Here is a 24671-nt window from a genome sequence, read left to right as displayed (position 1 = left end):
TGGCAAGCTTGCCAGGAGTAAAATGAAAATAATTAAGCAGAAGAAACACTGTTTCTTTTAGAAAATGATTCTTACTAAAATACTTGAATGCAGTAACCCTAATTCTAACAACTCTAAATTCATAATTTCTGCATCACAAGAGCTCTTCTAGCTTTTATATAAATGTTCAAAGCACTAATGTAAGTATAATTTTAAGGAGTATATTATAGTTTTTATTCAGTTTGTTAAAAATGTTTTTGTCATAATCTTTCTAATTTCCTTCCTCCCTCCCTTCCTCCCTCCCTCCCTCCTTCCTCCCCCCTCCTCTCTTTCTTTCTTTGACAGGTAGAGTTACAGACAGTGAGAGAGAGAGAGGCAGAGAGAAAGGTCTTCTTTCTGTTGGTTCACTCCCCAAATGGCCACCACGGCTGGTGCTGCACTGATCTGAAGCCAGGAGCCAGGTGCTTCTTCCTGGTCTACCATGCGGATGCAGGGGCCCAAGCACTTGGACCCTCCTCCACTGCCCTCCCGGGCCACAGCAGAGAGCTGGACTGGAAGAGGAGCAACTAGGACTAGAACCAGCACCCAATGGGATGTTGGCACTGCAGGCGGTGGCTTTACCTGCTACATCACAGAGCTGGCCCCTCCATATTTCTTTAGAAAATGCCCCTAAGTCTTCACTGCATGACCAGACAACTGACATCAAGCTCTGCTGTACCCACCCAACAATGGGCGGGGAGAAGGAAAGTGCTGCCTGTGGGACTCTCCTAAGTACCCAGCACAACTGTGAAGTGAGCAGGGCTATGGCTGGTGGGTACTGAGCATGCCTATGACCCAGAGATCTTACCAGAGAGAAAAATCCATGTACCCCACTAGCATTGAATCTGGTTGGGAGGACAGAAGTCGATCTAGCGGGCTGGAACACATGCAGACATAGAGGCCCTGGGAGCTCCTCGACTCCCCTGCCATCAGGATGTGCTAACGGGGCAGAATGGCCTCACTTGTACGCCTCAACCTTAAGAGCACTGGGAGCTGAGACTGAGAAAATATTGTGACCATGTGACAGGAGGCAGGGAGCAGCTGGGATCTGGGCAATCACAGAGTGCTGCAGCATACTCTCAGAGCTCCTTGGTTGCCTAGAGTTGCCCACAGCAGACGGAACAGTGCTCGCAGGAGGAGCTGCACAGATCATATGTGCGGTTCATATGGCGGTGTGGATGAGTGATGAATAATACACTAGGGCTAACACCTGGCATTTCTGTTTGGAGGAGAAGGAGTGGTCACACCAACAGAGGTGATCATTCATCGTCATCCAGTTAACAGAGGAAAGCTAGCACACCCAAATTGTGTGTTACCTCAATACTCACCCATCTTGGAGCACTGAAAAGAACTCCCTAGCTGAACTTACCACACACCTCTTGTTATTCACTGAAAGTATAGACATTCCACTGAACCACAGAGACATGGTTCAAAGATTAAAAAACTATCAAAGAAAAAGAGAAACATTGTACAATGGCTAAAAATAAATGTAAAGATTCAAGAAACAAGAATAAAGAAGATACTATGGCCTCCACAAAGGAATACAACATTTCGATACTAGAATGTGATGATGGAGAGACTGAGGAAATGCTGGAAATGGAATTGAAAAAATTAATCATAGGTTTACTCAAAAGTAATCATAAGCAAATCCACGAGCTTTCATTCATATATAATATGAATGAAATTTTTTCCCATGAAATAGATTTTAAAAAGAAATCAAAATGAAAGATCTCTGCGAGTGAGATCCCAGTAGAAAGAATGGGCCATCAAAGAAGGAGGTACCTTTCTCTGAAGGGAGGAGTGAACTTCCACTTTGACTATGACCTTGTCTAAATAAGATCGGAGTCGGTAAACTCAAAAGGCTTCCATAGCCTTGGCAACTCATGACAAAAGCCTAGAGTGATTACTGATGCCATAAACAAGAGTGTCAATTTGTTAAGTCAACAATAGGAGTCACTGTGCACTTACTCCCCATGTAGGATCTCTGTCCTTAATGTGTTATACAATGTGAATTAATGCTATAACTAGTACTGAAACAGTACTTTACACTTTGTGTTTCTGTGTGGGTGCAAACTGTTGAAATATTTACTTAATATATACTAAATTGATCTTCTGTATATAAAGATAACTGAAAATGAATCTTGATGTGAATGGAATGGGAAGAGGGAGCGGAGTTGGGAGGGTTGTGGGTGGAAAGGAAGTTATGAGGGGGGGAGCCATTGTAATCCATAAGCTGTACTTTGGAAATTTATATTTACTAAATAAAAGCTTCTAAAAAAAGCAAAATCAAAATGAAACACTAGAAATGAAGAATTCAATAGAATTCAATAAAAATGCAGTGGAAGGACTTAATGACAAAGTTTGTGAGGCAGAAGAAAGAATATCTGAACTAGAAGATGAATCTCTGGAAATTTTACAGTCAGACCCAACATAAGAAGTAACTAGAAAACTTAAAAACAGTGTTGGAGATATCTGGGATACTATCAAATATCCCAACATGCAGTTCTTAGGAGTGCAGTGTCTGAAGGAGTGGAAAAAGAGAAGGGAATAGAAGGCCTACTTAGTGAAATAATTATAGAAAACTTCCCTATCTTGGAGAAAGAAAGTAAAGTCCAAGTACAGGAAGCACAAAGAACTCCAAAATAGATATGACCAGAAAAAATTTTCACCATGACACACTGTAGTCAAATTTTCCACAGTAAAGCATAAAGAAAAGATTCTAAAATGTGCACAAGAGAAATTCCAGATTATTTTCAGAGGATCTCCAATTAGACTCACAGCTGACTTCTCATCAGAAACCCTAAAGGCTAGAAGACAATGGCAATGTATAGTCCAAATCTTAAGGCCATAAAACAAGGCTCAGCAAATTAAAAAAAAAAAATCACAATCATACCATGCAACTTCTCTGATCACATTGGATTGAAGCTTGAAATCAACATCTCAAGAATCTCAAGAACATATGCAAACACACGGAGACTGAACAACATACTCCTAAATGAACAGAAAAATCATAAGAGAAATAAAAAAATTTCTGGAAATGAATGAAAATGATAGTACTTTATATCAAAGCTTATGGGATACTGCAAAAGTAGTGTTAAGAGGAAAGTTTATAACAATTAGTGCCTATATCATAAACTGGAAAGTCTACAAATAAATGAGCTGTCAATGTATATTAAGGACCTAGGAAAAAACAACAAACCAAATCACAAATTAGTAGGTGGAAAGAATTAAAATCATGGAAGAAATAAACAAAATTCAAACAAAAAATGCAAAAGATCAATGAAATTAAGAGCTGTTTTTTTGAAAAAATAAAAATTTTTATTTGAAAAACAAAAAACAAAAAATTGACACACCATTGGCCCAACTAACCAAAAACAAGAAGACTCAAATCAACAAATCAGAGATGAAAAAGGAAATGTAATAACAGATAACACAGAAATAAAAACAATCATTAGGATTTACTACAAAGAGCTGTATGCCAACAAATCGGGACATCTAGAAGAAATGGATAAATTCCTGGACACGTACAACTTGCTAAACTGAGTCATGAAGACATAGAACACCTAACAGACCAATAACCAAAATGGAGATTGAATCAATAATAAAGATCCTCCGAGCAAAGAGACGGCCAGGTCCTGATGGCTTTATGGCTGAATTCTACCAGACATTTAAAGAACTAACTCCAATTCTTCTGAAGCTATTCAAAACAATTGAGAGGGAGGGAATCCTTCCAAACAACTTCTATGAATCCTGCATCACCTTAATCCTAAGCCACAAAAAGACATGATAGAGAAAGAGAACTATACACCAATACCACTGATGAACATAGATGCAAAAACCCTAAACAAAATACTAGCCAATTGAATCCAACAATACATCAGAAAGATTATTCATCTGGACCAAGTGGGTTTTATCCCTGGTATGCAGGGATGATTCAAAATATGAAAATCAATAAATGTGAAAGCCACATTAACAAGTTGAAGACCAAAAACCATATGATTATCTCAATAGATGCAGAGAAAACATGACAAAATACAACACACTTTTATGATGAAAACTATAAACAAATTGGGTATAGAAGGAATATTCATTGACATAATCAAAGCAATTTATAACAAACCCACAACCAGCACCCTACTGAATGGGGAAAAATTAGAGGCATTCCCATTAAGATCTGGAACCAGACAAGGATGCCCACTCTCACCATTGCTATTTAATATAGTACTGGAAGTTTAAGCCAGAGCCATCAGGCAAGAAAAAGAAACCAAAGGGATACAAATAGGGAAGAAAGAAGTCAAACTATCCCAATTTGCTGATGACATGATTCTATATATAGGGAACCCAAAAGACTCCATGAAGAGAATACTAAAATTCATAAAAGAGTTTGGTAAAGTGGCAGATATAAAATCAACACACAAAATCAACAGCCTTTGTATATACAGAGAATGATTTTTTTTTATTTGACAGGTAGAGTGAGACAGTGAGGGAGAGAGACAGAGAGAAAGGTCTTCCTTCCATTGGTTCACTCCCCAAATGGCTGCCACGGCTGGAGCTGCACCGATCTGAAGCCAGGAGCCAGGAGCTTCTTCCTGTTCTCCCATGTGGGTGCAGGGGCCCAAGCACTTGGGCCATCCTCCACTGCCCTCCTGGGCCACAGCAGAGAGCTGGACTGGAAGAAGAGCAGGATTAGAACCAGCACCCATATGGGATGCTGGTGCCGCAGGCAGAGGATTAACTAAGTGAGCCATGGTGCTGGCCCTGAGAAAGAACTTCTAAGATCAATCCCATTCACAATAGTTACAAAAAAGTTTAAATACCTTGGAGTAAATTTAATCAAGGTCTTCAAAGATCTCTATGATGAAAATTACAAAATATTAAAGAAAGAAATAGAAGGAGACATAAAAAGGAGGAAAAATCCTCTATGCTCATGATTGGAACAATCAACACCTTCAAAATGTCTATACTACCAAAAGCAATTTATCGATTCAATGTGATTCCAATCAAAATACCAACAACATTCTTCTCAGATCTAGAAAAAAATTATGCTAAAATTCGTATGGAAACACAAGAGACTCTGAATAGCTAAAGCATTCTTAAACAACAAAAACAAAGCTGGAGGTATCACAATACCAGACCTCAAGACTACCTATAAGGCAGTTATAATCAAAACAGCCTGGTATAGGCACAAAAACAAACAGGTACACAAATGGAACAGAACAAAACAGATGTGTAGACAAATGGAACAAAATATAAAGCCCAGAAATAAATCCAAGCATCTACAACCAACTTATCTTTGACAAAGGAGCAAAAATAACTCCTGGAGCCAAGACAGTCTCTTCAACAAATGGTGATGGGAAAACTGGCTCTCCACATGCAGAAGTATGAAACAAGACCCCTACCTCACACTTTACACAAAAATCCACTCTAAATAGATCAGAGACCTAAATCTATGACATGATACCATCAAATTACTGGAGAACAATTAACAAGTGGGATTACATCAAACTGAGAAGCTTCTGCACTGCAAAAGAAACACCCAACAAAGTTATGAGGCAACTGATAAAATGCGAGAAAATATTTGCAAAACAATACAACTGATAAAGGACTAACTTCCAAAATCTATAAAGAACTCAGGAAACTCAACAACAACAAAACAAATAATCCAATTAAGAAATGAGGACCCGGTTGCCCCTCTTCCAGGCCAGCTCTCTGCTGTGGCCAGAGAGTGCAGTGGAGGATGGCCCAAGTACTTGGGCCCTGCACCCCATGGGAGACCAGGAGAAGCACCTGGCTCCTGCCATCGGATCAGCGCAGTGCGCCGGCTGCAGCGCGCCGGCCGCAGCGGCCATTGGAGGGTGACCCAACGGCAAAGGAAGACCTTTCTCTCTGTCTCTCTCTCTCTCTCTCACTGACCACTCTGCCTGTCAAAAAAAAAAAAAAAAAAAAAGAAAAAAGAAATGAGGAAAATAAACTGAACAAACATTTCTCAAGAGGGGAAATTCAAATGGCCAATGGACTCATAAGAATATTCAGGATCACTTTCCTTCAGGGAAATGCAAATCAAAACTACAAGGAGGTTTCACCTCACCCCTGTTAGAATGGCTCACGTAAGAAATCAACAAACAAATGCTGGTGAGGATGTGGGGAGAACGTTACCTTAATCTACTGTTGGTGGGAATGTATACTGGTACAGCCATTGTGGAAGACAGTATGGAGACATCAGAATGCTGAATACAGACCTACCATATGACCCAGCCATTTCACTCCTGGGAATTTATCCAAAGGAAATGAAATCAGCATGTGAAAGAGTGATCTGTACCCCCATGTTCACTTCAGCTCAATTTACAACAGCTAACATATGGAATCAACCCAGATATCCATCAACTGAAGACTGGCTAAAGTAATTATGGTATATATACACCATGGAAACTACACAGTGATAAAAAAATGAAGTCCTGTCATTTGCAACTGGAAACCATTACACTGTTACAAAAGGACAAATACCATATGGTCTCTCTGATCCATGGTAACTAACAGAGTACTTAAAATATAATCCATAAGGGGCCAGTGCCATGGCTCAATAGGCTAATCCTCCACCTGCAGCACTGGCACACCAGGTTCTAGTCCCGGTCGGGGTGCTGGATTCTGTCTCAGTCACTCCTCTTCCTGTCCAGTTCTCTGCTGTGGCCCGGGAAGGCAGTGGAGGCCCAAGTGCTTGGGCCCTGTACCCGCATGGGAGACCAGGAGGAAGCACCTGGCTCCTGGCTTTGGATCAGCGTGGTGCACCGGCCACAGCGTGCCAGCCACAGTGGCCACTGGAGGGTGAACTGACAGAAAAGGAAGACCTTTCTCTCTGTCTCTCTCACTGTTCACTCTGCCTATCAAAAAAATATAATCCATATGAAAGTTTACAGCAATTGGTACCTACATCAAGAAACTGGAAAGGCACCACATAAATGAACTCTTTATGCACCTCAAGGATCTAGAAAAACAGAAGCAAACCAAACCCAAATCCAGTAAAAGAAAAGAAATAATTAAAATTAGAGAAGAAATCAACAAAATTGAAACAAAAAACCCCAAAAGATCAGCAAATTGAAGAGCTGTTTTTTTGAAAAAATAAACAAAATTGACACACCATTGGCCCAACTAATCAAAAAAAGGAGAAGACTCAAATCAATCAAATTAGAGATGGTAATGGAAATGTAATAACAGACACAATGGTAATAAAAAGAATCATCAGAAACCACTACAAAGAGCTGTATGTGAAGAAATTGGAAAACCTAGAAGAAATGGATAGATTGCTACCTACCTAAATGAGCCATGAAGACACTGAAAACCTAAACAGACCCATAACCATGAAAAAAAATTGAATCAGTAATAAATGCCCTCCCAACAAAGAGCCCAGGACTGGATGGCTTCACTGCTGAATTCTACCAGACATTTAAAGAAGAACTAACCCTAGTTCTTCTCAAATTATTCAAAACAATTGAAAGGAAGGAAATCCTTTCAAAGTCTTTCTATGAACCATCCGATCACACCCTGTTGTCAGTCAGGCTCTGTTGTCATGTGGTTTCCGAAGCCATCCAATCACAGCCTGTTGCTAGGCAGTTTCTGTTGTCAGCGGCCATCTTGGCATGAACTTTTCACCTTCTCACAATGGGCCAAGGACCCTAACAGGCATTTTTCAAAAGAAGAAATCCAAATGGCCAACAGACACATGAAAAAATGCTCAGGATCTCTAGCCATCAGGGAAATGCAAATCAAAACCACAATGAGGTTTCACCTCACCACAGTTAGAGTGGCTTACATACAGAAATCAACAAACAACAAATGCTGGAGAGGATGCAGGGCAAAGGGCACCCTAACCCACCGCTGGTGGGAATGTAAACTGGTAAACCCACTACAGAAAACAGTATGGAGATACTTCTAAAATCTGAATGTAGACCTACATTGACCCAGCCATCTCACTCCTGGGAATTTACCCAAGGGAAATGAAATCAGTAAACAAAATAACTGTCTGCAGCTCAATTCATGACAGCTAAGACATGGAATCAACCTAAATGTTCATCAGTCAAAGACTGGATAAAGTGGCTGGCACCATAGCTCACTTGGCTAATCCTCTACCTGTGGCACCGGTACCCTGGGTTCTAGTCCCGGTTGGGGCACCAGATTCTGTCCCAGTTGCTCCTCTTCCAGTCCAGCTCTCTGCTGTGGCCTGGGAAGGCAGTGGAGGATGGCCCAAGTGCTTGGGCCCTGCACCCGCATGGGAGACCAGGAGGAAGCACCTGGCTCCTGGCTTTGGATCGGCACAGTGTGCTGGCCGTAGTGGCCATTTGGGGGGTGAACCAATGGAAGGAAGACCTTTCTCTCTGTCTCACTCTCTAATTCTGCATGTCAAAAAAAAAAAAAAAGACTGGATAAAATTGTGGGATATGTACACTATGGAATACTATATGGCAGTAAAAGAGGATGAAATCCAGCCCTTTGGGGCTGGCACTGTGGCACAGTGGGTTAATGCCCTGGCCTGAAGCACTGGAATCCCATATGGGTACCAGTTCTAGTCCTGGTAGCTCCTCTTCCCATCCAGCTCTCTGCTATGGCCTAGGAAAGCAGTAAAACATGGCCCAAATCCTTGGGCCCCTGCACCTGCGTGGGAGACCGGAAGAAGCTCCTGGTTCCTGGCTGCAGATTGGCACAGCTCTAGCTGTTGCAGACAATTGGGGAGTGAACCATCAGATGGAAGACCCCTCCCTCCCTCCCTCCCTCTCTCCCTCTCTCTCTCCATCTCCTCTCTCTGTGTAACTCTGACTTTCAAAATAAATAAATAAATCGTAAAAAAAAAAAAAAAAAAGAAATCCGGTCCTTTGTAACAAAATGGAGCAAGCTGGAAAACCTCATACTTAGTGAAATAACCCAGTCCCAAAGAGACAAATACCATATGTTCTCCCTGATTTGGGAGAATTAATAGCATGCCTAAAATGAAAGCTACAGAAGCACAATTGTCACTTTTAGAATCATTATCTTCAATAGTCCTTGACCTGACTGCCGAGGGATAGTTTACTGTTGTTACTTTTTACTGTGTATATCCTTTTTGTTTTGTTTTGTTTGTTTGTTTTTTCTGTTTTTTTTTTTTTTTCCTTTCTCTCTCCTTTCTCTTCTTCATACTCTATGCTAAACTCTCTATGTAACGAGTTAATCATATGTATTTTAAGGCAATTGGAAAAAGATCCCAGTTCAAAGTAAGAGGGGGAATAAGAGATGGAAGAGGTAGTCTATAACTGTAAAACAGTCTAGTTCTGCATACAGTCATACAGACTTACCTCTAGGAGTACAGCCTACGAACTTGTCATGGAGCTTCAAACCCATAAAAATCAATGGTATAAATGCCGTCTTCACTGTTAAAATGATCATATTGAATGTTAAAGGCAACATATAGATTAGTCTAAGTTTAAAAGGAATGATATAAATAACATCAGGTACCAGGTAAAAATAATAGAATTAAAAGGGAAGGAAAGACCAACATGGGAAGCAGTTCACACAGCAGACTCCTAGAATGACATTTGCTGTAAATAACACTCTGACCTCAAAATCAACCCTTAAGGCTTCCTGGTTGGGCTGAAAGGCCTGCAACAGCATTTCAGGCATGGAAAGCCAAGACTCTGTGACAAAAAAAATATCCTACATGGAGGATCTCTGTGAGACCTCAGAGGAAAGAAAGGGTCATCAAAGAATACACTCTTCACTGAAGGGAGGAGAGAACATCCACTTTCCTTATGGCTGTTTCCAAATACTGATGAAGTCTATGCTCACAAAAGGCTTCCATAGCCTTGGCAGTCCATGGCAAGAGCCTCAGATGATCACTGACGTAATAAAAAAGTGTTAACTATTAAAGGAACAACAGTAGTCACTGTGCACTTGCTCCCTATGTAGGACCTCTGTCCCTAATGAACTGTAATATGAGAATCATCTGCAAATTTTCTTCCCAAAGTGTACTCTATATGTTGTGTGTATATGTGGGTGCAAATTGCTGAAGTCCATACTTAGCATAGAGTTGGTCCTCTGTTTAAAGAAGTCATACTAAAAATGAACCATAATGAAGAAGGAGATGGGAGAGGGAGGGGGAGGTGGAATGGGAGCTGGGAAGAGGAGTATGGGGGAAAAGAACCACTATATTCCGAAAGAATTATCTATGAAAAAATGCATTCATCAAATAAAAACAAAAAAATGTAATCCATAGGAGCAAAACTGACACTCTGAGATGCAATGATTTTGAATGGCCCTTGCCTTGACTGTCTGGGAACAATGTTTTTCCTGTTTATTTGTTTGTTTTTGTTCTATACTTCCTTTTTTTTTTTCTTCATTCCAATTGGTGAACTCTCTAATTGGTGTAGGGTTAATCTTAAGAATATAAAAATTAACTGAAAATTGATCTCTGTAAAAAATAAGAATGGGAAAGAAGAGGGAGGAGGAAGAAAGTTGGGAGTGTGGGTAGGAGGGAGGTAAGGCAGGGAAAAAGCATCATGTTCCCAAATTTGTATATATTAAATGCATGAAATTGTATTCCTTAAACAAAATATAAAAAATTATGTGGGTAGCTTTGATGCATAAACTCTCTCTCAAATAACAGAACAGTCTTTTAAACAAGACTTGGGGATATTTTGCTCATTTTCATACAGGGAGTATGTTCTTGCCAGGGACTTTGGTTTTGACATGCTAATCATGTCAGCTTCATTTCATAAGGTATTTACTCACCCACCTTTTTATCCACCCATTTATCTACTCATCCATTCATTTATTCAACAAACATCTTCTCAAGGTTTATCTGCCAAATACTTCATAAATAATATAATGATGTGCTTGCAGGGAGTTTATCATTTATAAGAGGAGATAAGATGTAAGAATAAGTAACAATAATACACAATAAAGTATGACATGCTTACTGCTTCCTGGAAGCAGGGCCTGCATGGAGCACCTGTTTGCCCTTTGAATTGCTAACTAATTTCCTGCATGCTTTCTCTCCTGTGTTCAGCTGCACAACTTAAAATCATTCAGAATGAGACTGCTGGTGTTCCTTTCATGTTCTCTGGGGTTAAAAATCTCTCCCTGATGTACATGCACAATCCCAATAATATTTATGAGAGTTATGAGTGCCAGCAGGAGGCTCTGCCCCTGAAGCTGTTGGAAGGCATTTGAACAGCTTTTCAGTGAAGATTAATGGTTCCAGAAAAGGGAAAAAAATTTGGTCTGTCAGCTGGAAGTTAACTCGAAGGGATAAAATGGAAGGAAGCCAGTGAGGATACTCCAAAAGCTAGGAGGTGTTGGAGTAGTTTATGTTCTCACTGAAGCTTTGATGAATTACATGGATAATGCTACTGACAGGAAGTTGTCAATGTTTGTGGATAACAACAGAAAAAATAATGAGGGTTACTATTCCTGAATGCCAAGACATACCAACAATCTGTTTGTCCAAGAGGATAAGATTCAAATGCATTTCTCTGAAATAAATTCATTTAAAGGAAACTGTCCCGGGTAGAACTGTGTTGATGTAAGGGGGGTGCAAATTACACTTCCAATAAGGACTGAGGTTTTCAAACTTGATCTGATCACGCACAGGGTTCTGCAATGAGACTTTCACTCTCTCTGTGTTTCCGGTCTTTTCGGATTGAAAATCTAGATGGAAAAACAGACCAAAGAATGAAGGAGGGGAAGCCTCAGCACAGTTATTAGTTATTAGTTATTATTTATTCCTCTAATACATATTGTGTTTTGACTGTTTCTCAAAACACTATTGAGACTCATTTCACAATCTGATTTGTGCTGTTCGAGGAGTCTTAAATCTTTCTGCATCTGAGAAACCTATGCTTTCATCTATATAAAATTATGACAAGCCCTTTGATCCAATAAACAATTTGGTGCTCCATTCAAAAGGTTCCTCTTTCTCTCATTTCTGCAGTCTGGGACCTCAGACAGTTTGCTGCATTCCATTCAGGAGAAATTATCAGGAAATAAAAAAGCAGGGAGTCATTATCCTTACATTTAAAACAGGGGAGTGTACAACACCCCCCGATATCAGTGTAGGCTACCTAGGAAAGACCCTACCTGAGTCAGGATCTGTAGTCCAAGGTCCTCTTCCTCCATCCAGAACAAGCTGTCCCCCTACATCGCCCTGGAGAAAGGCAGTGTGTTAAAAGTTCCCTCATGGCTGGCGCCGCGGCTCACTAGGCTAATCTTCCGCCTTGCGGCGCCAGCACACTGGGTTCTAGTCCCGGTCGGGGCGCCGGATTCTGTCCCGGTTGCCCCTCTTCCAGGCCAGCTCTCTGCTGTGGCCAGGAAGTGCAGTGGAGGATGGCCCAAGTGCTTGGGCCCTGCACCCCATGGGAGACCAGGAGGAGCACCTGGCTCCTGCCATCGGATCAGCGCGGTGCGCTGGCCGTGGCGGCCATTGGAGGGTGAACCAACGGCAAAAGGAAGACCTTTCTCTCTGTCTCTCTCTCTCTCTCACTGTCCACTCTGCCTGTCAAAAAAAAAAAAAAAAAAAGTTCCCTCATGCATTCTCACTTTCATTTCATGAAGCATATTGAAGTTAATGCACTTAAGAAGAGGGGTAAGAAATATTGATAGGCTTAGGATATCAATGTAATGTAAGAAACTCCCTGTACTTGAGAGGATTCTATTCTTGGGGTTTTAGATTTGGGCAATGCCAAGTTTTGAGTGACTGAAATTCCTCCTATTTCAACAGGAAGTTACTATGAAATGGAAGAAGGTTAGGAATCATTCTGTAAGCATAACATTTAAGTAATCATATCAAAAAGAATTTGTGGCCAGCGCTGCGGCTCAATTGGCTAATCCTCTGCCTGCGGCACCGGCACCCCGGGTTCTAGTCCTGGTCGGGGCGCCGGATTCTGTCCCGGTCGCTCCTCTTCCTGTCCAGCTCTCTCTGTGGCCTGGGAGTGCAGTGGAGGATGGCCCAGGTCCTTGGGCCCTGCACCTGCATGGGAGACCAGGAGAAGCACCTGGCTCCTGGCTTCGGATCAGCGCGGTGCGCTGGCCGCAGTGGCCATTGAGGGGTGAACCAATGGAAAAGGAAGACCTTTCTCTCTGTCTCTCTCTCTAACTCTGTTAAAAAAAAAAAAAGAATTTGTAGCCCAGCTAACAATATTGTACTTAAAAAAATTTACAAACATTGTCTCATTTAATTTTCACAATAACTTTAGTGGTTAATTATTATTTCAATAATACACAATTTATAGGGTTAAGAATTAGGTGATTTGTTAAGTCATGCAGATTTTAATTGGGTCAGAATTCATATCTATAGTAGCTCTGAAGACAGATCATCTTCCTTCTACCCTTCCACAACTTTTGGGGCTAATATAATCCCATACAAATCCTGCTTTATGAAAAACAAAAGGGGGGGTGCTGGCGCCGTGGCTCGTTTGGTTAATCCTCCACCTGCGGTGCCAGCATCCTATATGGGTGCCGGGTTCTAGTCTCAGCAGCTGCTCCTCTTCCAGTCTGGCTCTCTGCTGTGGCCCAGGAGGGCAGTAGAGGATGGCCCAAGTGCTTGGGCCCCTGCACCCACATGGGAGAACAGGAGGAAGCACCTGGCTCCTGGCTTCGGATCTGCGCAGTACTGGCTGTAGCGGCCATTTGGGGAGTGAACCAACGGAAGGAAGACCTTTCTCTCTGTCTCTTTCTCTCACTGTCTATAACTCTACCTGTCAAATAAATAAAAAAAAATCTTGAAAAAAAAACAAAAAAGGAGGGGGGAATGTTAGTAAAATGGTGCAGTATTATCTATGGCTCAATGTACACCCCAGACACCATCTAGCCCCCCCCCTCCCCCGCCATGGCTGGAAGCCAGGTGACCCCATGGCCCAACCACTGGTGTCAGTTCCACCCCCACCCTAATGGGATTCCCTGCTCCTACTTCCCTGCCCGCCCCCTAGCAAAGGTTTAAGATGACCTGTTCCTGAACACGTGGCTCTCTCAATCTCTCTCTTATGCTGTCCTTCTCCGTCTTTTCCTTCTTCACCCCTTCCCTTCAGTCTGTCGGGTTTCCCCCAAAAAACCCTTTCCCTTAAAAAAAAAAGAATTCACTTCTGTGACAATTTAATTAGATTATATTGCCTCCTCAGTGCAGCTCATTCTGTCTTAAAAATTAAAGCAAAGCTGTGTCATCTAAGAATATTGTTAAATATACTTTAACATCTAGATTTTGCTATTTGTTGTTTGAACAATAGCCCAAGGCAGGATTATTCACTCACAAATATTTTTGGAGAATGGAAGGAATTATAGGGAGTACCAGGCATGCATTCATGCATTGCCTCAGGTACAATTCTTTCCCCCCTCAGGGGTCATTTATACCCTGAGGTTCATATATATATATATATATATATAAGCTTATATATATATATACACACACACACACACACACACACATAGATATGTGTGTGTATTCATTTATATGTATATACATCTATAAGCATATACATGAAACTGAGTGCATATTACAGAACAACTAAAACCCTTACAGTAAAAATTCATGGCAAATAATAGGCCAAAGAGTTGTAATGGAGTAAATTGACTGCAAAATGAGCTAACAAGAATGCTTAATTTTGCATTTTGGCAGTGTTTTAAATTCCTTTTTTATTCAATTTAGTCTTGCTCTACATTTTATTTGAACATTTTTGGCTACATTTACTGCTCCACACTTGAGAGGTTTGCTGATTTTAGCTTCATGCCTCTCCTCAACTTACACCAAAATTTAGTTGTTAAATTCCCTTGGTGCATTGAAATTGTAGGTATTAATATTTCAGCATCATTTCCAAAGTAAATAAGTTTTTCCTGATTTTAGAAGACCATGCACTGGGAAATGCTCAGTGATTCCATTCTCCTAAACCTGTTTAAAACTTACCTGTGAAGAGCAGCAAAGTGCTCCACTGGGTTGTATCTGAATTGCCATCCACATGCTCATCACAAGGTTTGGATCTGACCCAGGCTGTCACAAAGTGTTACTTAAAGTTCTGTCTGGCTTCCTCTCAGTGGTTGGCCAACTTTTGGGAATAGTATGCCTACTCTTCATCTGAGAGATGACATTTAAAATATACTATTTCTCAGAAATACACTTCAATACCCAGAAGATATTTTTATGGATGAAGACCTTCCCAGCTGGGCTATGAAACTGCTTGCTTTAACACAGGTTTTTCCTTTTCCGGCAGTTGCTTCACCTTTTCCTAGCCAGAGCTCATTTCACACATTTCTTTCAACATCATAATTAAATCTACTTCCATGTTTACTCACAAATTCTTTCTGGTTTTGTTTCTTCTACCAGCCTGCATTTATTGTGGCCAAAAACCCTGGTTATCTTAGATAAGTAGTATATATCAGCTGGATGATAGAAATATTTTTTAAAAATTTTGTGTTGGCAAGGATGTGGGAAAATGAATGCTGTATACTGTTCTGATGGGAATGCATATAAGCATGGATTTTATGGAGGGAAACTGGAAATGTCTGACAAAATCCTTAAAACAGATTCTTTGTAAATTCTAGGAATCTATCCTATGAAAATCACCTGCCATTTGATAAAAAAAATTTGAAAAGCATTCATCGCAACATATTTGTAATAGTTAAAAATCTACAGCAATCCAAATGTCTAATAATATGCTAACATGTGGTTATTAAAAGTGATAGTTTTGGCAGTATTTTTCAGAATGTTAATGATGTTGTAAAAACTAGAAATATGGACATAATTGGCTAATTTTGAATTTACATAAAAAATTACATGCAAGTTATATATCATTTGGAGAAAGTTGAGACTAAATATTTAAAGAGGTAATCTTGAGTGGTAACAAATATATGAATTTAATGGTGTTTTTTGTTTTCCTGTGCTTCCTCCTCCTCCAAAATTTCAACAAGTATGAGATATTTCATAATTAGTTAAATGTGTTATATTTAAAAATAACTTTATTAGAACAGTGATCTGGGGCCAGCGCCGTGGCTCACTTGGTTAATCCTCCGCCAATGGCACTGGTATCCCATATGGGCGCCGGGTTCTAGTCCCGGTTGCTCCTTTCAGTCCAGCTCTCTGCTGTGGCCCGGGAGGGTAGTGGAGGATGGCCCAGGTGCTTGGGTCCATAGTGGCCATTTGGGGAGTGAACCAAAAGAAGGAAGACCTTTCTCTCTGTCTCTCTCTCCCTCTCTCTCACACTGTCTATAACTCTACCTGTCAAAAACAAAACAAAACAAAACAGTGATCTAACATTACTTCACAGAAAATACTTCTTCCAGGCTGAATGAACTTTGAGTAATGATAGTTACAATGTACAAAGCAAACTTGGGATTTAAAAATTGCTTTGATCTACAGGGCACTCAACAGTAGCACATCCAACAGAATAAGCATTCATTGAAGAACCAGGGGGCCAGCACTGTGGCATAGCAGCTTAAACTGCCACCTGTGACGCCAGTATCCCACATGGGTGCCTGTTAGTGTCCCAGCTGCTCCTTCCCATCCAACTCCCTGCTATTGTGCCTGGGAAAGCAGCCCAAGTCCTCAGGCCCCTGCACCCACGTGGGAGACTGGAAGAAACTCCTGGTTTCCGCCTGGCACAGACTGGCATTGCAGCCGTTTGGGGAGTGAACCAGCGGTTGGAAGGTATCTCTCTCTCTCTTTAAAAACTCTGCCTTTCAAATAAATAAGTAAATCTTAAAGAAAGAAAAAAGAAAACCCTCATGAAGTTCATGCATCTTTGCTCCTCCTGCAGAGTAAACTAATTATATTTATGGTTACAAACGATCAGCCTATAGACGTCGATAGATTTTTCTGCCACCGCACAGAGTTTATTTGCAAGTCTGTGTAACACACTTCTGGGAACCTGCCCCGCTGAGGGCAAGCGGGGCCTTTTCCCTCAAGCATGTTATTGACGTGGAAATAAACACAATTACAAGTGAAACTTACAAATTGTTGACAAATAACTGTTTACCTCCCATGTTCACGGTCAGCATCAGCGGGGGAGAGCGGCCTTTTCCTAGTCAGCCGTGGTCGGTGGTCAGGGGTCCTGTGCCACCGGGCTCCTTCCCAGCCCCCAGGGCACAGCAAGTCCTCCCTGTGGCTTCCTTGAGGCGGAAACACTGGAAAGCTGGCTACTTCGGGCCCTGTTCCAGAGACGCAGTTGTACTTGGATTAACCTAGAGGGTCTGCACACTCCTCTTCCTCAGCCTGCGGGCTTTGGGGCCTTTCACGAAGGCCCAGCCCCAGCCCATGACGGCAGAGGGGGAGCAGGAGTTCTTCTTCCGCAGGAAGTACCGGGCGGGCTGCAGCACCGCTTGTGCTCGCGGGTAGCGGTAGGCGAGATGCTTCCGTAGCCCCAGCAGAGCTGCGGAAAACCGCGGTGCCTGCCGGGAAATGTTCTTACCACGCCTGCGCCGCTGCTGCCCTGTTGTGGGAACTTGACTCAAGGGCACGGAAATGGTTTTTCCACCTGCCCAATGAGGTCTGCCTCTCCTAAGATGAGCTCAAGTCTAAAGTCATACACAGCCAGGCCAGAGGTAAGGCCCGAGGGAGGTGATGCAATGATAATAAACTAGATTGCAGCACCCACGGCTGTGGGACGTTTTCTAAGGAAAAGTTGGATAAGATTTGCTGGCTTGGCTGAGGCAGTAGAGACAAATGTGGTCGGGGCGGAGGTAGCGACCTTTATTTGTTTGAAGCCTGCTCTCCCAGACAGGGTCTTCCCGCCAAGGAAGGCAGAGCTGGCCAACTCATTAAAGGCTTCAGCTGGGAAGGAAATCATCTGGTGTTTTGGAATTAAGTGCCTGTTCCTTGGGTCAGTGGTTCAGAACTAGTTGGACCCAGAGTTACTGTACTAAGGACACAGAGTTCTGGCAACAATTGAAAACATATTAAGATTTTTCCACTTTCCTGTTCTCATGTTCACCTGTGAGCGTGACGGATATACACTGTAACCCGAGGCCTGTGATGGATAATCATGTACAGGTTATTTCTCTTAATAACTATCTCCTTGTTCACTTCTTGCTATTTTTCTGCCAACCTTACTTGCCAGAGATTATCTGTTGGCTTTCTGCCCTTCCGCCCTCCAGTGCCAGGTGTTGTGCATGCTAACTGCGGCCGTGGGGAGCCAAGGTGCACATCTGCCAAGCTTAGGAGAGATGTCTAGGGATGTGCAGATAAGGAAGAAGGCCATGCAGGGAGGGGTCCTCTATGCAGCAGGGCTAGGTACCCTGGCCACATGATGCGGCCTGTGCTGGTCTTACTTAAGGAATAAAAATCTGGAGAAAAAAGGTTTTGATACTCCTTCATTTTCTTTCTTACAAATAGATTAATTAGTGAGACATGAAACATACTGACTGAAAATCACCACTTTGGGTGGCTCTATGAATGCATTCTCTTAATTTGTGAAACCTGTGTTTCCAAAAACTAAGTCATGTTTTGTGGTCAATAATGCTTAGAAACAGTTGAATGAATTAGAATCTGTTTTGTTTCTTCCTGATTAAAAAGCTTATTTCTGGCAATGACCAGTTTGATTATGTCCAGAGAAAAATTAACGCCTATTTTACCTTGACAATGTTCCAACTTACAGATCCTGCTATAATATATAGTTCTCATTGATGAGAAAGATTCAAAATTTAATGATTTATCTGTAGATTATTGCTTGGTTGATACAAAGCTATTTTGGAGGTATTTTTTGAAATAATGCAAACAGGGGGAAAATTAGGCTGTTGTATATGATCTAATAAGAACAGAATGATAGATTAAACAAGAATTGCTTTCCCAGAGTGATTATTAAATATTTATGCAGGACAAAGAAAGCAAGCATGATAGGGATGGGTTTTGGCAAGTTATCAGCATGCTTTATCTCTAATGCACTTTACAAAAATAAGCTAATTAATCCTCCCACCCTCTACATAAAAAAGTTAAAAGAATTACCCCTTCCTTCCTTTATTTTTAGTTCAGCTACTTAGTTTTATTTAAATAACTTTTAATTTGAATGTGATGTCTTCCTTAGTGATAGATTCACCATTGCCCCCTGGGAGACCCATCTGATGAAGTGGAAACTCAAGAGAAGTCAACTCTAGCCAGCCAATCACAGCTGTAGAACCTGTGTACAGCTCTGAATTTTAGATGAACTGGTGCTTCTCAGAGAACCATGGCTATCGATAAATAAACAATTCCCAGAATATTTCTCATTGAGTAGAAAGTCAAAAGTTAAATTCAATAAAAATGATTTAGTTAAACCATTCAGTATCTACCTGCTGATAGCCTGCCTTGTAGCTACACAAACTTCCTGGCTAATTTATCGTCTTAGTCTTAATGTAGTCCTTCATACTCTTCTTATCTCTTGTTTCCACCTTGCCCCTTCCCTGTTTTTTCTTTTTGTAAAGGTGGGATTAACAGCTGAAGAGGTAAGCCATCATTGCCTCTTTTAAAAGACATAGGGAGAGAAAGAACATTCTCAGAAAACCTCTTCAGTCCTAATGGATTGACCACAGAAATGTCAAGCCTACTTGACTTCCAAATCAATCTCTAATCTTTGGAAAAAGCAGATCTGATAATACTATCCTTTCAAGGGTGTTCTCTAGGTTTTTTTTTTTTTCTTTTTATTTGACAGGCAGAGTTAGACAGTGAGAGAGAGAGACAGAGAGAAAGGTCTTCCTTCCGTTGGTTCACCCCCCAAAAGGCCGCTATGGCCGGCACGCTGTGTTGATCCGAAGCCAGGAGCCAGGTGTTTCCTCCTGGTCTCCCACATGGTTGCAGGGGCTCAAGCACTTGGGCCATCCTCCACTGCCTTCCCGGGCCACAGCAGAGAGCTGGACTGGAAGAGGAGTAACCGGGACTAGAACCCGGTGCCCATATGGGATGCCGGCAGCACAGGCGGAGGATTTACCAAGTGAGCCACGGCGCCGGCCCCTCTCTAGGGTTTTCATAATATAGTTCAACCTTCCTAGCTTAGGAACAAAAAAATCCATTCTAAATCCCTTGATTTATTTTATATTTTTATATTTAAAGTTAAAAATCCCAAGAAACCCAAGCCAAACTCTCCCAATATACAAACATTTTCAGAATGTCATCCACCTTTCTAAATACCATTGTCCAGGGTCCGTGTTGTGGCATAATGGGTTAAGCTGCTGCCTGCAATGCCAGCATCCCATATGGGTTCTGGCTTGAGTCTGGCTGCTCCACTTCCAATCCAGCTCTCTGCTAATGTGCCTGGGCAAGTGGTGAAGGATGGCCCAAGTGCTTGGCCCCTGTACCCACATGGGAGGCCTGTATGAAGCTCCTGGCTCCTGGCTCCTAGCTTTGGCCTGGCCTAGCCCAGTCACTGTGGACATTTGGGGAGCAAACCAATGGGTTGAAGACCTTTCTCTCTCTCTCTCACTCTCTCTCTTTTAACTCTGCCTTTCAAATAAAAGCCATTGTCCTCTGGTTCTTAGTTTCCACTCTGTTCCTCAGCCACGAAGAATGACTTGAGACTCTAAAGTTTCTCTTGCTGTTTAATATTTCTATAACTGTGTTAATCCTCTTTTGCTGCTTGGGATATTCTTCCCAACCTGCTCTTTTCTCAATGTTCAACACACCTCAATGACATGCTTTCTGAGGTCTCTGTAAATGAATGTTTATTCCCTCTGTTCACTCTAGATTCACACTCTATATACTTCTACATTGCACCTGGAACACATTTTTTGAGTTGTTTTACTACCTTGCAAACTATGAGGGCCGAGATGATGTTCGTGAATCCTTGGGGTCTAACACTGGCCTTTAGACATGGTGCTTAGTAAATGCTGGCTGATCAGATAAATAAATGAGCCTTCTACAAAAAATTGGAATTTTCTATACTTAAGAACTTAAGTCATGTTCTCCCTTCTTTCCCTCCACCTTTTCCAATCCAGGCTTCAGAATGGTGAAAAGAAGCTTGTGGCTCCTTTTGACTCTTGTGGTTGAAGGACAAACTATCCTACACAGCCTGCACAGTGGAAGAATGTAAATAAAAATGTGAAAAGAAAGGGAAGATTGATGCAAGGTGATTAGAAATAGGCAAGGGTTGTCTCTCCTATGAGGTCCTCCCTAACAAGATCAAATAGATTTGATCATGTCTGCCTCGGCGCCACCATTGCACTTAAGCCTGTCCTTGTGGGAGGAGCCAGTGCCAGCAACAGTAGGAGCAAATCCAGGAAGAAGGAATGAAATACCTGCCATGTGTTCTAGCATTTTTGCTGGTTGATAGAGCATTTGAGGGGAAGGAGAAATGGCAGCAGGCAATAAACCTTTGTCTCAAAATTTTGAGGCACTTGGAAGCAGTGTTTGAAGCAAAGTTCTCAAGCCCTGCAATACATGAAATATTGGTATGGTTCAGGAGATGAGGTTCAGTGTCCAGAGTCCCAATTCTTGCCAGGGCCCAATGTAGGACACAGTTCTGGAAGTGACCTAAATTTCTATCCCAGGCTCTTGCCTTTTACCTAGAGAAACATTCTAAGTACAGGCACACACATGTTGAGTAATGTGATAAAGTTTATTTATAAAAAGTGAGGAAAGCACACACGCACACATGGGCATTGCTTAGGGAAAGTGGGCCAGGAAAGGTAAAGAGAGAGATTTTCATACCCTGCTCCGTCTGGGTCCACATGGAGAGGAGAGTACACTTCCCTTTACCGGGCTTCCTATGAGCTTAGAAAGAGAAGTGTTTACATGGTACTGCCCCCATGTCCCAGGTAAGGGGAAACACTTCCTGGGGAAGGGGCCATCTGATTGAAAGGTGAGTGAATAAGATTACATGGAGTAGGGGAGGTGTGGCTTCCAGCTCATTAACTTAATATAGCTAATTGCCTTATTCCATAGCAGAAGGACTAAGTCAAAGATTTCTGAGACAGTCCAAGATAAAGGGAGATCTAGTTATGTCTTGCTCCAGGAGTTTACTTTTTCCTGGAAAGATTTCAAATCTCCTTAAATGCTTTAGTTCTTTTCTTTTCTTTTTTTTCTTTTTTCTTTTTTTTGACAGGCAGAGTTAGACAGTGAGAGAGAGAGAGACAGAGAAAGGTCTTCCTTTTCCATTGGTTCACCACCCTCCCCACCCAAGTGGCCACTGCAGCCGGCGCACTGCACAGATCTGAAGCCAGGGGCCAGGTGTTTCCTCCTGGTCTCCCATGTGGGTGCAGGGCCCAAGCACTTGGACCATCCTCCACTGCCTTCCCGGGCCACAGCAGAGAGCTGGACTGGAAGAGGAGCAGCCGGGACAGAATCCGGTGCTCCATCCTGGACTAGAACCCGGGGTGCCGGTGCCTCAGGCAGAGGATTAGACTAGTGAGCCATGGTGCCAGCCCTTTAGTTCTTTTTAAGATGCAAACCACCCCAAAGATTTCAAATTTTCTGTTAAGAGTAAGGTGGGAAGAACACCTGGCAGGATTCCGAACAATTCAGATTGCTTGTTCTAAACCAAAAAAGGAGAGGACCAGTTCTGTTTATGTTTTTTGGGTGGCGGTCAAGAGAGGTATTTGGAGATTATGAAATTGATGGAAAAATATTTCCATATTATCTCCTAAATAAGAATAACACTAACAATGTGCCAGAAAATGTGCCAATTGTTCCATAAACATTATTTCATCTCTATGAGGACATTTCTGGCAGGTTTTATCCCTTCAGTTCAAAGAATAAAGAAGCTGAAGCTTAGAGATGTAGTTAAATCTGGATTCTGTTGACTTGACCAGGTCAAAAAGCTGGTAGCCGACAGAGTCAGACTGGAACTCAAGAGGATCTTCCTCTAAAACCCATGCTGCTAACCATTGATTTAGCTACCTTAAAAAAAAAAAAAGGTGTGATGGTTAAGGCTGTTTAAAGGGATACGAATTGGGAAGGAATAAGTCAAACTATCCCTCTTTGCAGATGATATGATTCTTTATTTAGGAGATCCAAAGAACTCTACTAAGAGACTATTGGAACTCATAGAAGAGTTTGGCAAAGTAGCAGGATATAAAATCAATGCACAGAAATCAACAGCCTTTGTATACACAGGCAATGCCACGACTGAGGAAGAACTTCTAAGATCAATCGCATTCACAATAGCTACAAAAACAATCAGATACCTTGGAATAAACTTAACCAAGGACGTTAAGAATCTCTACGATGAAAATTACAAAACCTTAAAGAAAGAAATAGAAGAGGATACCAAGAAATGGAAAAATCTTCCATGCTCATGGATTGGAAGAATCAATATCATCAAAATGTCCATTCTCCCAAAAGCAATTTATAGATTCAATGCAATACCAATCAAAATACCGAAGACATTCTTCTCAGACCTGGAAAAAATGCTGAAATTCATATGGAGACACAGGAGACCTCGAATAGCTAAAGCAATCTTGTACAACAAAAACAAAGCCAGAGGCATCACAATACCAGATTTCAGGACATAGTACAGGGCAGTTGTTATCAAAACAGCATGGTACTGGTACAGAAACAGATGGATAGACCAATGGAACAGAATAGAAACACCAGAAATCAATCCAAACATCTACAGCCAACTCATATTTGATCAAGGATCCAAAACCAATCCCTGGAGTAAGGACAGTCTGTTCAATAAATGGTGCTGGGAAAATTGGATTTCCACGTGCAGAAGCATGAAGCAAGACCCCTACCTTACACCTTACACAAAAATTCACTCAACATGGATTAAAGACTTAAATCTATGACCTGACACCAGCAAATTATTAGAGAACATTGGAGAAACTCTGCAAGATATAGGTACTGGCAAAGACTTCTTGGAAAAGACCCTGAAAGCACAGGCAGTCAAAGCCAAAATTAACATTTGGGATTGCATCAAATTGAGAAGTTTCTGTACTGCAAAAGAAAGTGTCAGGAGAGTGAAGAGGCAACCGACAGAATGGGAAAAAATATTCGCAAACTATGCAACTGATAAAGGGTTGATCACCAGAATCTACAAAGAAATCAAGAAACTCCACAACATCAAAACCAACAACCCACTTAAGAGATGGGCCAAGGACCTCAATAGACATTTTTCAAAAGAGGAAATCCAAATGGCCAACAGGCACATGAAAAAATGTTCAAGATCACTAGCAATTAGGGAAATGCAAATCAAAACCACAATGAGGTTTCACCTCACCCCGGTTAGAATGGCTCACATTCAGAAATCTACCAACAACAGATGCTGGCGAGGATGTGGGGAAAAAGGGACACTAACCCACTATTGGTAGGAATGCAAATTGGTTAAGCCACTATGGAAGTCAGTCTGGAGATTCCTCAGAAACCTGAATAGAACCCTACCATTCAACCCAGCCATCCCACTCCTTGGAATTTACCCAAAGGAAATGAAATTGGCAAATAAACAAGCTGTCTGCACATTAATGAAAAATTGCAGCTCAATTCACAATAGCTAAGACCTGGAACCAACCCAAATGCCCATCAGCAGTAGACTGGATAAAGAAATTATGGGACATGTACTCTATAGAATACTATACAGCAGTCAAAAACAATGAAACCCGGTCATTTGCAACAAGATGGAGGAATTTGGAAAACATTATGCTGAGTGAATTAAGCCAGTCCCAAAGGGACAAATATTATATGTTCTCCTGATTGGTGACAACTAACTGAGCACCAAAGGGGAAACCTGTTGAGGTGAAATGGACATTAT

At 41.6% G+C, this 24671-nt stretch overlaps 2 long non-coding RNA genes across 2 annotated transcripts in view; one reads left to right on the top strand and one right to left on the bottom strand.

The window, feature by feature from the left end:
- The window catches only part of LOC138844500 (uncharacterized), a 35034-nt gene extending 17456 nt beyond the window's left edge, over positions 1–17578 (bottom strand). The window contains exon 1 of the long non-coding RNA XR_011380377.1: positions 16998–17578. This is a non-coding gene — a long non-coding RNA (uncharacterized lncRNA). The remainder of the gene's footprint in view (positions 1–16997) is intronic.
- On the top strand, positions 17331–23992 carry LOC127490775 (uncharacterized). The gene is made up of 2 exons (XR_007919197.2): positions 17331–17562; positions 20923–23992. It is a non-coding gene; the product is annotated as an uncharacterized lncRNA (long non-coding RNA).
- The last annotated feature ends 679 nt before the right edge of the window (positions 23993–24671 follow it).

Source organism: Oryctolagus cuniculus, chromosome 1 (assembly GCF_964237555.1).
Source record: "Oryctolagus cuniculus chromosome 1, mOryCun1.1, whole genome shotgun sequence".
NCBI lineage: Eukaryota > Metazoa > Chordata > Mammalia > Lagomorpha > Leporidae > Oryctolagus > Oryctolagus cuniculus.
Note: the sequence above shows the minus strand (reverse complement) of the source record. Positions and strands in the feature narration are given on the sequence as shown.